Genomic DNA, 15,921 nt, shown 5'->3' with positions numbered 1-15,921 from the left:
TCCGGAGGAGGAACCAGCTGGGGTACAGCACGTCGGGGGTGCAGGGCAGGAGCTAGAAGACAGGGGGCCTGAGCTCCCTGCTCCTTCTCCTGTCCCAGGACCCCCAGGGCCGCAGGCAGACAAAGGCTGCTCCGTGCACACCCTGGCAGAGCATCTGGAATCAATCCCGCTGTGGAGCAAGCCACTCACCCCCTCTTCACTGCCCCTGCGGCTCCCTCCCTTTAAACAGGAGCAGCCTTCTTTCTGGAGGCCACCTAGATTAGAGGCGAGGCGGGCCCTTGAAAACACCCTCCCCACCACCATTTCCTGTGATGTCCCCCACAAGGGGAAGCCCTCTGCCATTACTCTGATCTGTGAGCTGTGAGCTGCGGCCCCGCATGGCTGGCAGTCTGTCCGGTGGTCTGTTCTTCCACTTCTCTCTTGACTGCAGAGGGACTCCTGAATAGCTCTCACCTCCCCAACCTGCAGCTTTGGGTTGGGGTCAAGGCTGCTGCTTCCACATCCCTGAGTCTCCAGATCACCCAGGCCACCCACACGTATATTTCTGAGTTCCCCCAAGACGCTTGATCCCATTGTTCCAGATGGGGCCTGGGAATCTGCATGGTTAGTAAGTGCAGGTAGGGGACAGGATGGCTAAATCACATCTGACCCCCCACCACTTTCACCTGCCCTTAAAAGCCTCCAAAAGTGAACTCAGAAAGTTCTGGGGGGGGGGGGGGACTCTATCTTAAAGCAGCCACATCCCTTGCAACCCTGCTGAGGCCAGCCCCTTATCTATCTGCTCCCCAGAGGCTCCCTGCTCATTCCCACCTTGTTGCCCTGTTGGTGAGGTGGCTGTCATGAAGCTCTTCCTTCTGCATCTGGCGAACTCCTCCTTATCCCTCAGGACCCAGCACAAACATCACCCCATTAAAGCAATCTGAGCCCCATTGAGAGACCCTCCCCACCCCCATCACACCCCAGGAGTTGAGTTGTATCATGAGGACACAGGAGAAGACCAAGGAGAAATGGACCCAAAGAATCTATCCCTAGGCAGAGAACCATCTGCATGTAGGTGTCAGAAGAATTACACCCTGCTGGGAAGAGAGGGTGGGAGGCCTTAGAGCTGGACCATAAATCCAGGTAAAGCACAGGCCCGGCCCCAGGGGAGGGGATAGGTCAGGAGGGGCACCAGTGCAGGGTTAGGGGGCCAGCCTGGTACAGTCTCCCAGCCTCCTGGGGTGTTAGGTTTAAAGTCAGTGAGGGAGAAACCAAAATGCATATTGTCACAATTACCCCTGAGAAGTCTTAAATTGCCCATCAAGGACAATTTTTCCTCCAGCGTTAGGACAGAGGTGAGCACAAGGCAGAATGGCATGGCCTTTACTGTGGGGTCATTTTGTGCGAGAGGAAAACAAGAGCAAGAAGAAGCATTCATCTAGCATTAGATTCCATCCAGGGAGGACAGATAGATGCTCACACCCGGAGGGGATCACAGAAGTCCACGACTTTCCACAGAGGCGGGCTCTAAGATTGGCCTGGAAAGATTTGTCTGATGAAGTTTGGATTTATTAATGATACGCTGGGTGACCCACTGGGTGACCAGCATTTACTGTGTGCTAGACCCAATCTTCAGCACGCGATGCACAGTATCCCATTAAATTTCACAATAATCTTAAGAGGCCGATAGTTATCACCTTCATTTTATAGAAAATAGTGGTGGCACAGAGAGGGTAAGCGAGTTCCCTGTTATGCAGCTTGCACTAGGAATCAGGATTTGAACCCAGGCAAGCTGGAAAAAGCAAAGTTCTTAAGCTTGAGCAGGACTTAATGCAGAGATGGAGGAGGGGCAACAGCCTGGAACTTTCCAGAAAAGCCAGCTTTGACAAGGAACAGGAGAAGGTGAGGGGGGGTTAGGAGTCCTGACCGGGGAAACACTGGAACCCATGCCAGCCCCACACAATGGGTGTCTGGAGGGCTCAGACCTGTCAGATTTCCTGTCGGGACCAGAGTAGGCAGCTGTGACCAGGGGAAGTCCCCAGCCAGGCAGCCCTGCACACATCCGCCTCCCAGGCCATCCTCAACCTTGGACTGGCTGAAGCCCTGGGCAGGGGTGTGGGTGGGGGCGCCATGAAGGGCGCCAGTGGTTGGGGTCATGGGCCTTGGCCTGGAGAGGTGGCCTGTGACGGCTTCCAGCATCTGGTGTGCGTCCAGAAGCAAGGTTAGACCAGGAGCAGGACCTCATCCTACCGTGGGGGCTCTCCCCACATGGTGGAAGGTGCAAACAAGCCCTGCCAGGTCACACTGGAGGCCCAGCCAGGTGTCTGCCACCTCCACTCCCCCTCAGTCTTCCTCCCAAAAGTCATCAATAAACTTATTGACATCCTTCACAGAAAGTGGCTCCGTCAGGGCCATACTGATCCCAGGTTTAGATGGCTCTGCCCCACTCAACATAGGTGGACCTGCGGGACTGGGCAAGTGTGGATATTTGAACACACACACACACACAGAGATCCTTGGGGAGCATAGTTTCTAACTAAAATCACCTGAAGTGGACTGAGAGTGAGCCTTGGGAGACACTAGGGCCCTAACGGGGGCAGAAGGCCAGTCAGCAGGGTCACTGTGCTTCTTTGGGTGCTGTGTGACTTAGAGGAAGCCTCTTGATGTCTCTGGGCCTCAGGTTCCCACATGCTAAATAGAGATGAGACCAGCCCACCTCCATAGGATTCCATCAGGATGGAGAAATTTCCCCCAGTCTTGGGTGTTCCCTCCCATCTTCCAGAAGCCCAGGGAAGATGTAGTTCCTTCGTACTTGTCAACAGTCTGTCAGGAAATCCTGGAATGTCGGAGCTAGAAGGACCCTGCAGAGGAGGTGATAGAAGCGGAGAAGCCGAAACCCCACAGACAGAACAGCCACTTGCCCACTTGCCCCGAGGATGCAACCTAATTCATCACAAGCCCCGATCTGGCATCAATTCCCCAATCATCAGGGGTCCGACTGCCCCACATGGCCAGGGTAGAGCAGAGTCATTCCCTGTAGACAGAAGAGAGGGGCCAAGACAGGTCATGACTCATGCGACGTCACACACGAGTGCTGGGGGCACAGCCACCTCAGGATGTGGACAGAACGGCCAAGACCCCCTTTCCCCTTTGACTCCTTGGGTCGCTCCCCCCCCCCCCCAGAACGCCCACCATCTTCTGCCCACAGGTCCCCCCAGGCTTTACTGCAGACCGGCTGCCACCGGAAGCTCAGGGCTCCAATCCCGGGCCAGGCCCAGCCCTCCCTCCTCACCCCCACCCCGGCAGCCAGCACTCCAACCCAGATGGTCGGGCCTGAGGCAGCTCTCTCCCTGTGCTTCCTCTCCCTGCCCTGACCCAGAAATGCTGCCAAGCTCCAGGTGGGCCCCTGCCCCTCCTTCTCCAGGCCCGGGCCTGGGGCTGAGGCTCCGGGTCTCTGGGCTTCTTCCTCCCCTTCCAGTTGACGGGCCCAGACAGCTCCACACCCACTGGGTAACCAGAGGGGGTGGCATATGGTCCCAGTGTGAGGTCAGAAAGCCCCCTCCCTTCCCAGCAGGCCTGCCTGGTCATCTGTGAACCACTTCATGGCTGGCACTGGCCTGGGTTCCGGTCGGGAAGGGCCTTGCTCAATCCTTGCAGATCCCACAGAGGAGGACAGATGAACAGGCTCAGTAGCCAGCTCCTAGGGAGCTCCCACGTAAGTGGGGTGCTGAACGAGTACAGGATTGGGGTAAGGAACCAGCACCTCCTGGCTCTGTGACCCTAGATCAGTGCTGTCATCTCCCCGTGTGTTCAGCTCCTCCACCCTGGAGTGGGTTAATGGTCCTTGCACTTTGTGAGGTTACACAAGATCAAATAGCATAGGGATTGAAACCCCTGTGTATAAACCGACACCTGCCCCTCTGGGCTATTTCTTTCCTCACACATCTGGGAGTTCTCTAGCAGCTTTCTTGGGAAACCGCTGGATAAAACAGTCATAGACTCACTTGGATATCTTTCCAATCCTTGAGCATGCCAAGTGTGGTCCCACCCCAGGGCCTTTGCATGTGTTGTGCTGGCTCACACACTAACGCCAGATCTTCAGATGGCCAGCTCCTTCTGTCATTCAGGCCCTGGCTCAAGTATCACACCCTCAGATAAGGTGGCCACCTTATCTCAAGAGTCTCTGCCCCAATCCCCACAACTTGTCCCATCCCCCTCTTTTATTTTCTTCAATCTCTTGCTTCCTAAAACTAAATCTGTGTATTCACTCGCTCACTCGTTGTCTTCCCCTAAACTGTAGGAAGGGCAGGGGCCTCACCTGTCTTGTTACAGCCAAGTCTCCATTGCACAGAAGCCCGGCGTCCCATTACCGCTGGGTGGATGAGGTGAATAGAGGGAGCTGGGCTCAAAGCCCCTATTCTTTCCTCAAGAAGGGCAGCTATGGGATCAGAGGCAAGTCACTTCACCTCTCTGGGCCAGGCTCTCCTCCATGTGACATGCAGACAGCGCGCTACAGAGTCTCCTTTCAGATCGCAACCCGGAACCATCAGAGGCCAGGCCGTAAGTCCTGACGACCCTGGAGCTGGCACAGAATAAATGGATGGACGAATACGAGCCTTTTGTCTGCAGTGTGTCTCTGAGCAAGTCCCCTCCCACTTGTAGCCCCCAGGCCACCCCAGCTCCCCTCCCTGAAAAAGAGTCGACGCAGGTGGGCCCGGGTGGGCCCTTGGGCACTGGCACTCAGAGCTTCTGAGCCCAGCCTGGAACCTAAGTGGGAAGCAGCCAGCGTTAGAGGAGGGTCAGGCTGGGCCAGAGCTGGCATCCCAGGGACCCCACCCAGCCCAGAGCTGGTATCCCGGGGCCACACAGGTCAGAGTTAAGTGCAGCTTCTGTACCCTGTCACCCCTCAACCCTTGAGAGCAAAACAATACTGGCCCTGCCCCCACCCTGGGAACAGCATTTGGTCTGGAAATTCCACCAAAGGGAGGAGGAAGGGCTGGGGCCCTAGAATTTCTGTGCCTGTTCAAACAGGAAGTAGCTAAAAGTTTGGGGCCAAGGAAAACAAGTTCAGGGGCGTCCTAGAAATCAGCAGTCCCCTTGACTGGTCCTGGCCCCTCTCACAGGTGGGGCTTTCCTCCTGTTAATGATTAACATAGACAGATGGTGTGAGAAAGGGGGATGGTCCAAGACCACAGGCAAAGGCCCAGAAGGAAGCAAAATTCACCCAGTCTCATCTGGAATACCTTTGATGATGGGGAGCTCACTACCAAACTGCCCCCTCCACTTGTAGAAAATCTACAGGTGGGACGCCTAGTGGCTCAGTCGGTTAAGCATCTGCCTTTGGCTCAGGTCATGATCCTGGGGTCCTGCTTCTTCCTCTCCCTCTGTTCCTGCTTCTCTCACTTATTCTATCTTAAATAAAATGTTTAAAAAATAAAAGAAAAAGAAACTCAACCAGTGACAGGGCCTTCCCACAACTAGGAACTGCGGAAGGCCATCAGGTTTCCAGTGGTCAGCCCACCCATGACCCAGGGCTAAGAGGGCTTGGGACTTGCCCAGGGTCACTTGGATGTCCCCAGGTCCTCCCTCAGTTCCCAGGAGCAGAGGAAGCTATTACAGCCACAGTCAGGAGGAGCCAGTAGGAGAGCTCAAACTCCAGCCCCACCTCCACATCCCTCTTGGCTAAAATGCCTAGGTTAGGGTGTGGGGGCTGACCTCTGGCTGACCTTTATTAGAAAGCCCAGAGGACACTGGGAAGAGGGGGACCTGGGTTACAAAGGCCCCTCTGCAGCCTGTCTGACCCACAGCCCCTTTTTCCCAGCAGCCTCTGCCTCAGAAGCTGCAAGAGGGCTTCAGAACTTTCTAGACCCGCTTTCTCTACCCTTGTGTTTCTTACATCCCCCTGTTGTCCCTCTCTCCCAGCCAGCCCCCTAACACGGGCTCTCATGCACACACAGACCTGTCTTCCCACTGAGGCCCACATCTCCCCTGACCCAGAAGGTTCCTTCCAGGTCTCACCAGCCCCGGGGCCCACAGAGCAGCCTGGAGCCCTCAGGAGGGGCCCTGGTGCTGCTCCCTATTGGGCTGTAGAACCATAGGACACAGTCCTTGGCCCTAATAACACCATAGGGAGGGCTATATCCCTCTCTAGATCCCCAGGGTTGAATGGCATAGGGTGCCAGTCTGCTGAGTGACTGGGACTGGCCATCCCACCCTCTCTGGGCCCCTGTGCCCACTGGAGCAAAGGGGATTGTGCAGAACCAAGAACACTTCAGTCCTGTGGAGAGCAAGTTAAAATGCAGATGCCCAAGCCCGCCAGGATGAGTCTGCTTGAGCCAGCCAGGGAAGAGCCCAGGAGTCCGCCTTCTTCTTTTTTTTTTTTTTAAGATAGATTTATTTATTTATTTATTTATTTATTTATTTATTTATTTATTTATGATAGACAGAGAGAGAGAGAGAGAGAGGCACAGAGACACAGGAGGAGGGAGAAGCAGGCTCCATGCACCGGGAGCCCGACGCAGGACTCGATCCCGGGTCTCCAGGATCACGCCCTGGGCCAAAGGCAGGCGCCAAACCGCTGAGCCACCAGGGACCCCCAGGAGTCGGCCTTCTTAACCAGGGTGTGAGTGAGTCCACCCTGGACACACTGGGCCCATCTCCATCTTCTCTCTCTCTCTCTCCCTGGCTCTACGTGGGTTCTGGGACTCCAGGCCCCAACAATGTCACAAGCTCTTCCCAAACTGCAGCCTGTCTCCTGTCCCTTTCTCGGCATCTCGTGTGTGGCAAGCGGGCAGGGATTCCGAGTCTTACGGTACAGATGAGAGAAACGAAGGCTCAAGAATGGAGAACAGCAAAGTTTGCCCACAGTCCTCATGTCTCAGAGAAGCCCCTGGCTTCCACCTCCCTCCCCAGCTCCCCGACTGGCCTTCTCTGTCCCGGCCTGTGACATCATCAGGTCCTGGGCTGATTAAAATATCCCCTTACAGCTCCAGTAGGCCTCGTGTCCCTTTACAGGCCTGGGGGGTACACAGTCCCCTCTGAGGCGACACTGCCTGCTTGGCGCTGTATTCTGGCCACTCTCAGGAGCTGGACTCTTGCCGGCACCACAGAGATTAGAGCAAATCTTCACCTGAAGTGTTTGCAGAGACCAGCCCGGAGAAACCGAGGCCCAGAGAGGGGACTGTGCCCAAGTTCACATGGGACCCAGTTACTAACCCCAAAACAGAGCTTACTCTCTGTCAAGCAGTGTTAAATCTGTGAGTCCGTACACTGCCCTTAAGAGGCAGACACTATTATTCTCCCATTTTACAGGCACATAAAGGTGATTGTTGCAGACAGAGGACTCGACCTCACGTAGTCTGGCTCCTAATGGTGACCCACTACTGCCACAAACGGTTTCCCTCTCCAGTCATTGGGTAATTTTATAATTTTATAAAAGGGTGTCCTGTGGCAATGAGGCAGGGCGCTTGGCTTCTACTCCCAGCCCTCAGGGGTGGTCACCGGGTGCCGCCCCGGCCCCTGACCTCACTTCTCGTCACGGCCTACACCTGCCCCTGCCCTTCCTCAGCTACACTGGTCTCCAGCCCCCACCCCCCACTCCTCTCCTTCATGTCTCTGCTCCCACTGTTCCCACTCAGGGGACACAGGTAGGCTTCCTAGACTCTGAGCCTCTCTGCGAAGCAGGCTATCACTAGCTCCAAAGACGTGAGTCCGTCCGCCTCTCCCTGCTCTCATTACTCAAATCCAGGTCACCACTGACTCTAGCTTTGGAAACACCCACGGCCACTGACAAATCCTCCCAAATCCTCCTCGGGCTGATTTTTCACAAAGCAGCCCTATGTCCCAGCCACCCTGGCCTTGCCTTTGGCCACTCTTTCCAGCTCCTTTCTCCACCCTGACTCCCTTGAGGCACCTGGCCCACTCCTGCTCACCCTTCCTTGCCGCCCCAATCTCACTGCTTCCCCACAAAGTCCTGCTCCCACCGTTTTCTCCTGGCGCCCTGCACCTTTTCTCGAGGGAACCCTCTGCGCTGTGCAGTGATATCTATATTGTGGTGATCCATCTCACATTTGCCTCTCCTGGCATGCTGCCCTCCCCAAGGATCAGGTCCTGCCTGCCTGGCTCACATCAGAAACCCAGTGCCGGGCCCGGTGCTATCACATGGCTGCTGCCAATCAAGAGGGTGAGGGTGTCATGGTTGTGAATTGGGGAAACACCACACACATGAAAGCGCATAGGGGCCCCCAGACCTCTGGGCCTCTCGGCAGCAGAGGCAGAATGGGGCCAAATGCCCTCTGCTCCCAGCCCAAACAAGTCACAGCTCAGGACTTACTCATTTCTCTTCCGCACAGGTTTTGATGCTTTCATTCTGTAATTCATAGGCCCTCCAATAAATTTCCCCCATTATCTTTCATATGCAGCATGCTGCCTTTCTGCCAGTTCATAATACATTTGGCTTACTGACCTCTCCCTAGAGAAATCGAAGGCCTGGCTTGAACTCAGGAGCAGACCCATGAGGCCACGTGGGATTCCAAGGGCTCATTGCAAACCCAAACCTCGAGCAGGTCTGAGCCTCACAGGACTAACTAAGCAGGTCCCCAAATCCCCTTCCGCCCTCCCTCTGGAGGGACTCCTGGCAGAGACAACGTAGACGGAGTTGTCCTGTGCCCACTGGGGCCCTGGTGGCCAGTTTTCAGGCTGGGCTGCAGAATCTAGCGCTCTCCCCAACCAGCCTCAATGGTTTCCAAACACTCCACAGACATGATCTTAACCTACCTCTCTAATTCCCCGAGAAAGGCAGGAACTCATCAGACCCTCTCACAGTGGAAGAAACTTCTCTGAAATACAGGAGATTGCGCCACCCTGCTCACCCCACTGGGTACTTGCCAGGTTCAGGTGCAGCCAGCAGAGATTTCTGAGGGTAGCCTCTGTGCCGGGCACCGTGCCAAGTGCTTGGCTAGAGTGTCTCTCGTGACGACCTTTAAAGGCTGAAGACACTATAAGCCCATTTTACAGATAGCGAAGTCAAGCCTCAGAGGGAAGCCACTTCCCTAGGTTTGCACAGGAAGCAAATGGCAATGATCCAGAGGAAGTACTACCAAAGTGAAGGATGATAAAGGTCTAAAGGCTATAGGGAGCACACAGCTCAAGGCAGAGCTACTCACTCAAAACAAAACAAATCAAAAAACAAAAAACAAAAAAAAGCGACAGGGATGCAGGGAGAGTTGAGCACTTTAGGGGTTGTAATCCCACCACCTGGGAGGGCTCGGCTGTGGGACCAAGGGCAAATCCCCTTAACCTCTTAGGGCCTCCTCTCCCCACTCTGTAGAATATGAATACTGCCTGCCCAGGATTATCACAGCACTTGCATGAGGCAACATGCTGGAAGCTGCCTTATAAACTGTCCAGTCCGGGGCCGAGTCATTTCTGCGTGTTAGAACAGTGAAATAAGACATCATGCAAAGACCTGCAGGGAGCCTCTGTGCTGCTCTGCGCTCTTTGATGGCTAGCTCTGAACCGTGCTGGGGTCTGGACAGAAGACCCGGGCTCACTCCGGAACCAGGCACCTCACCCCGAGGCTTGGGAGCAACCAGGCGGCCCTCCTGCTCCTGGGTGCACAGATCCCCGTGGGGCATCAAGTGGAGGGCCTTCCAGGCTGGCCTGGGCTGGGTCCCCTCTCCCCTACCTGCGGCCTTCACCACTCGGTCTGCTGCTCTGCTCCAGCACCTGAAAGTTTCTGCCCCTGCTTTATAGTTTCCGTGCCAACTACCACTCTTCCTCCAATTGTTTTCCTCTCAATAACTTTGCCATCTTAACAGGCAAGTCTCTCTCTTCTTTATGCTAAAAGGAGCATAAAAGCCGGTTAGGGCAAGAGGTCTGGCCAGGAGAATGAGGACGGAGAAGGGACCTCTAGGGTGCAGCCAGGGGCTGGTGCAGCCTCGTTCTATCCCCCCAAGACCCCTGGGCCTGGGACTGCCCCCAGGGCCCTCCAAGGCAGCTTCTCCCAATGGGATTCTCCTGCTCAGAGTGCCTGCCGGGTCCTGCAGGAGTGGCTCAGGCTGGGGAGTCAAGACTTCGAGAGCTGGCTGGATCCAAACGTACCCGCCTCTGTCTTATCTTCACCCACCAGTGCCCTGTGTTCAGACGGCGTCCGATCTCCCTGCCCCACACTCTCTGCTTTGTGGCGTCCTGCCTTTCCCAAGGCCTGGCTGCAAGGCAGCCCGCAGGAGGTCCCCGCTGATGCCACCCCCACCCCATCCGAACTCCCCACTCCTCCACTGCATTTGTTCATCTGCCACCCGACCTTCCTTGCCACAGGCAGAGCCAATGTCCTCCTCACTCCATGTCCAAGCAGGTCCATAGGAGGCCACAGAGTCCTGGGGCTCCAGCCGGGGTTCTACCACCAGCTGGCTGCCACTGCCGCTGCCGGCTCTCCACAAATTTGCTCCAGGACTCTGTCTTCCCCATGGTCAAGTAAGAATGGCACTCACTTCCTCCAGGGCTGTCGGAGACTGAAATGAGTTTGCAAGTCTGAGAGAGCTTGGAAAATTCTGAAGTGCAGTGGGGAGTCCAGGATTATTTTTAGGCGCCATCCAATGAATAGCCTGAAGGCCTCCTTGACCCCATAGGTCTCATGGCTCTCTTTCTCCACCTGCTGACCTCCTGAGGCATCGACTGCCCGCATCAGGCCAGCTCCACCTGGAGTCTGGGGCCACCAGCTTCCCTGATACACACCGACACCCACACCCTCACCCACCCACACACACACACACAAACACACACACACACCCACGGCTCCTGATACATGGGGGGGCGGGGCCGTGGCCCAGCCAGCACCTGATGTTGGCTGAGGTGGCTGAGGATACCTGTGAGGCCCGAGTCAGCGGGGAGCAGCCCAGGCCACGTGGGGGTGGCCAGCGGGGAGGAATAGCTTCCTCCTAGCCCATGGAGACTGGGGCTGGGGCTGGGGCTGGGGCTGGGGCCAGAGGCACCCACTGGGCTGTCCATTGCCTTCTCCTGTTCCACCGAGACCCATCCCCCTCCCTTTATGGTCCGGTGGGCTACCCAGGAACACCTCCCCAATGTGCTCTTCCCAGAGGAAGAAAGGTCTCTCCTTCCTCCACACCAGGGCCTCCCTCCTTTCTCTCCTGCTGACAGTGAACTTCACCCCCACTGCCTGCCCAGCCTCAGACCGACACGTCACCCCTTCCAAAACGCTCACAGAGGCTGCACCTGCCCAGGCTTGTGCTAGGACAGGGCTGGTTTCCACGTGCAAGGGGATGCCTGGGGCCATGGCAGCTCCTGTGTACACTTGAGGGCCATTTCGCTTCCCTCCAAAGACCTGCGGAATCAGAAGTCTTGACACAGGCTCAGAGAAAAACGAATCAAGACTTGTGAAATGTCGGAACCAAGTGACTGAAGACAGGGTCAGCCACGGCCTGCCAGGGACTCCGTCCTGGGCCTGCCCTTCTGTCCCCCACTCTGCTCCTGGGTCGACAGGCTGGGATTCCCACAGCTGGCATTGGGAATAAGAGGCACTTCTCAGGAGTCAGCATGTGAAAACCCATGCAAACACCAGCACAGTCCTGTGAGGGAACTGTCTGAGCCCAAGAGGGTGCAAACAGTCCCTGTTCTCAGGGAGCCGACAGTCTGGTAGGAAACACGAACTCCCACGGGGACCCACCAACAAGGGCTCAAGGCAGAGGAAGCATAAGGAAGGAAGCATAATCCTGACTGGCAGGGCAGGCAGAGATCAAGGAAGGCTTCATAGAGGAGGTGGCATCTAGGCCAGGACTCTGAGTAGGATTCTAATAGGTAGAGGACATTAGGAAAGGAAGGGGACCCCCTGAGGCTTCACAGAAGCTCGGGAACCACACAGAGACTTAACTCGACTTCCCTTTTTCCAAATGCCACGTGGCTAGGCCATGGTGAGGGTTCAGGTCTAGAGGCTATCGGCCCCGTGTCCAATCAGTTGGGCCTCTCAGGCCAGGTGGGTGATAAATGCCCCAAAATGGCCCAGCAAGAGGCACTTGCCAGCCTGGCTCCTGACACCAGAGCCTGGGGCAACGTCTGTTCTGGTCACTGTCGTCACAGGACAGTAGCCCCAGAGTGCCAACGGGAGACAGAGCCTGCCAGGTCTTAAAAGCCTTAAAGAAAAGAGTCTCCTGGAGTTCCCTGAGTAGCCCGTTCCAGGATTTCACACCACCCCATGGTCAGCCAGGAAGTTCTTCCCCCTATCTAACCCACATCTCTCTTGCTGAAATGTACACCCACTTTGCTCTGGAGACAGAGAAGTAACAAAGCACAGAAGCTAAAAGGCCTCACCCGAGCTCTGTTTGCATCTGAGGTGGGAGTGGGGGTGGGTCAGTGGGCACAGACACCACCCCCACCCCCTGGCTCTGACAAGAGCAGACAAGGCCCCCTTTGTGTGTATGATTAATTTATAGGCCTGGGGAGGACAGAGCTAGCTAGCAGGAATGTCCTCTCTGGGCCTCGGAGGCTTCCCTGACCCAATTTAGAAGCTACGTTTATTGTGTTGTTCATGTCAAACCTTCCCAATGAGGTCTCTATTCCCAGCGTGCTCATGAATTTTCCAGGGGTTTAATAGCGTACAATCTGAGAACGATTTATTAAGAAGATTAAACCCCCCAAATATGCTTCTTCATGCACTACAAAACACAACAAATTTATTCTCCAGCGTCGGTGGGCTCCCACTGCCCTAAGCAGACAATCACTCAGCACAGCTGAGGGTGGAAGCCCTTGCCCTGGGGAGGCAGGGAAGCCTCCTTGCCGGGGGTGGCAGTGCCTGGCAGGGGTCCCAGGGGGAATGCAGGAGCATGCATGTTGGAAGACCCTGCCCTGGCCCCTCGCCCACCTTGTCCCTGGCACCCCGGCTCCACGAGGGCTCCTGGACGCTGCGTGCAGGACGCTGGTCTAGCCTCTTCCTGCTTTAGGACTTGGAATCAAAGAGAGCTCCCAAGGTCATCTCTCTGGGCACCCTCTCATTCTCCACACCTCCCAGTACCGGGAATTCCTGGAGGGGAAGGCCTGGGTCTGATGTGGCCAGTGGTGTTGGTAAGAGACATGGGTTTTGCTTGACTCTTTCTGTGGAGTCGAGGTAGCTATACTTGAGGGGCCAGAGGAAGCCCTGCTGAGAGAAAGCCAGGTTGGGGAGGTGACATCAGGGAGGAGACAGCCCTGCCACAGCCCTCGGGACAGGGGGAAGACAGCAGTGCCCAGGGCCCAAGCAGGGAGGGTCTGATCTCCGATGCTGGTGCTGCTCTGAGATTGGCGACTGGCTTCTCTCCCTGAAGGCCCCCCCATGAAGGCCCTCCCATCCAATGGGTCCTCAGAACCATCTGTTTTCTTACTGGTGATAAAAACTGTCAGGATGCAGCACCTGGGTGGCTCAGCGGTTGAGTGTCTGCCTTTGGCTCAGGTCCCCGAGATCGAGCCCCACATCGGGTTCCCCGCATGGAGCCTGCTTCTCCCTCTGCCTGTGTCTCTGCCTTCTCTGTGTCTCTCATGAATAAATAAATAAAACCATAAAAAAAAAAAAAAAAAAGAACTGTCATGGCTAGGGCATGTCCACCGCTTCCTCCGTGCTAGGCACCACGCTGAGCTTTAAACACATCATCCTCTGTCATACCCACGCCACCCTGCCAGGGAGGCTGTTATCATCACAGGGCTCGGCTGAGGGAGTGAAACCTTCCGAGCGTAATCCACATACCAAGGCCATGCAGCCAACAACCTACGGGACCAGGATTCAATGCTGGTGGTCAGGCTCTAGTGCCTGACGTCTCAGGGCCCTCCCACCCCACCTAATCCCACAGCTGGGACAACTCTTGCTCCTACCTCCCCAATGCCCCTCCGTTTGGGCTCACTTTAGGCCTTCCCGTCTCCTACCAGAAGCCTGCCCTGTCTCGCAGTCTCATCGATGGCTCAGCCTGCCACCCCATCCTCTCCAGCCCTTCCTCCACCCAGCAGCCAGAGCAACTATCCCAGAGCCCAGATCTGATCACCTCACTCAGCTGCTAAAACCCTTGCCAGTCTCCTGGCCAACAGCCCAGGGTGCGAGCTTCTTTTTTTCTTTTTCTTTCTTTTTTTTTTTTTTTTTTTTTTTTTTTTTTAAGATTCTATCTATTTATTCACAAGAGACACACAGAGAGAGGCAGAGACACAGGCAGAGGGAGAAGTAGGCTCCATGCAGGGAACCCGATGTGGGACTCGATTCCGTTACCCCGGGATCACAACCTGAGCCAAAAGCAGGTGCTCAACTGCTGAGCCACCCAGGAGTCCTGCAAGCTCCTTCGCCTAGCTCCCACTCCCCTCCTCCCCCTCTGTGCTCCCTTCCACCACCTCCTCCATATTCACCACCTTTGCCCCAGCCTTCCCATCCGCATTGCCATGCCTTTGCTCACGCTGCTCCCTTTGCCTGACATGCTTTCCCTGTACCTCTTATTCCAAGACTCTCAAGGCCCAAATCCAAAGCCATTTTCTGCATGAAGCCATCCCAGGATCAGGACTCTGCAGCAGAAATGGCTGCTCCCTCCTTGCAGGGAAGTCTTTCCTCCCCTGCCCCAACCCCCAACAAGCCCAGGAGCTCCTGGGGGGCAGGGTCTCCTTCCTCTAGAAGCTCTTTCCCGGGAGCTCTGCATACAGCTGGGCATGGGGATTCGGCTGGCTTGGTGCAGATGTGGTCTACTTGACAACATGACACCTTGGCCTTGTGAGTGAGGGGAGGCCAGAGGGCCCTGAGTGCCCAGTCCATGAGCCCTTTTTGGGGGGCCATGGATCCCCGTGGAGAAAAGCCTAAGACTCCCTTCTTGGAAAAATGTTTTTAGATGCATAAAGTAAAATACCAAGGATTACAAAGGAAACCAATTACATTGCAATATACTGATCAAACTATTATAAAAACATTTATAACAACATGTGAGTTTTATTAATGCTTTAAATAACAAGATCTAGTTCTAATAACTACTGTTATTTTGGTTTTTTTTTAAACAAATTTTTTTAAAGATTTATTTATTTATTTATTCATTCAGAGAGAGCGAGAGAGAGGCAGAGACACAGGCAGAGGGAGAAGCAGGCTCCATGCAGGGAACCCGACGTGGGACTCCATCCCGGGTGTCCAGGATCACACCCCGGGCTGCAGGCGGTGCTAAACCGCTGCGCCACCGGGGCTGCCCACTACTGTTATTTTGAAGTATGAACAAATGTGTTATCTCAAGACACCCACAAAACTATACGATGATGTGATCGTGATGTGTCTCTGATTTCTAGGATTTCTATGAAATCACAGAAGGGCTAATGCCCCTGTAATTTATCACCTACATTTGCAATTGGAAGAATTATACTTTGTAACTGTAAACAGAGGTCAGAGAAAATAACGGTGGGTTTTTTTTTTTCCTGTCCACATTCTTGGATTCCACCCAGAGACTCCTGGAGTTCCTGGTTAAGAACCCCTGGCTTAGAGGGGAAACAATAGGGTTTGTCCTGGAGCCCAGATTCTGGCTGTGTGCTGCCTGGCATGTCTCTGACCTTCTCAGAGCCCCATCTCTACCCACCTGCCTCGCTAGGACCATGGAGGAACCAGGGCCCAAACCCATGGCCTAGTTGTTCGGGCTTATCCCAAATCCCTTTAGGGCGTTAGGCTTCACAGAGGCCCCTTGGAGCTGCTGTGCCCCAGACAGCCCAGCTCAGGCCCTCAAGGCCCCTGGCTGCCTCCCAGGAAATGTGTTTAATGTCTCGAAAGACCAGGGCTGACAGGTGATAAATCTCCAAGGAAGGCTGGAGTGGGCTCACACTGTCTGCCCGGCGCCTACCCATCCACCCTGCTACCCACCACCACCCTCTCAGGATAAAAGCACCATTAATTACCCAGGAAAAAAGGGCACCGTGAGGATGCGCCCAAAGGCTGCTCAGAAATCATCTCTGGCC

General features: G+C 55.3%; 1 protein-coding gene and 1 long non-coding RNA gene across 3 annotated transcripts in view; one reads left to right on the top strand and one right to left on the bottom strand.

Moving 5' to 3' along the window:
• The window catches only part of DAB2IP (DAB2 interacting protein), a 189,727-nt gene that overhangs the window by 125,722 nt on the left and 48,084 nt on the right, over positions 1 to 15,921 (bottom strand). The window lies entirely within an intron of this gene.
• On the top strand, positions 3,089 to 4,590 carry LOC144285449 (uncharacterized). Its single transcript, XR_013353701.1, has 2 exons — positions 3,089 to 3,727; positions 4,280 to 4,590. It is a non-coding gene; the product is annotated as an uncharacterized LOC144285449 (long non-coding RNA).

The sequence above is a fragment of the Canis aureus genome, chromosome 16 (assembly GCF_053574225.1).
Source record: "Canis aureus isolate CA01 chromosome 16, VMU_Caureus_v.1.0, whole genome shotgun sequence".
Taxonomy (NCBI): domain Eukaryota; kingdom Metazoa; phylum Chordata; class Mammalia; order Carnivora; family Canidae; genus Canis; species Canis aureus.
Note: the sequence above shows the minus strand (reverse complement) of the source record. Positions and strands in the feature narration are given on the sequence as shown.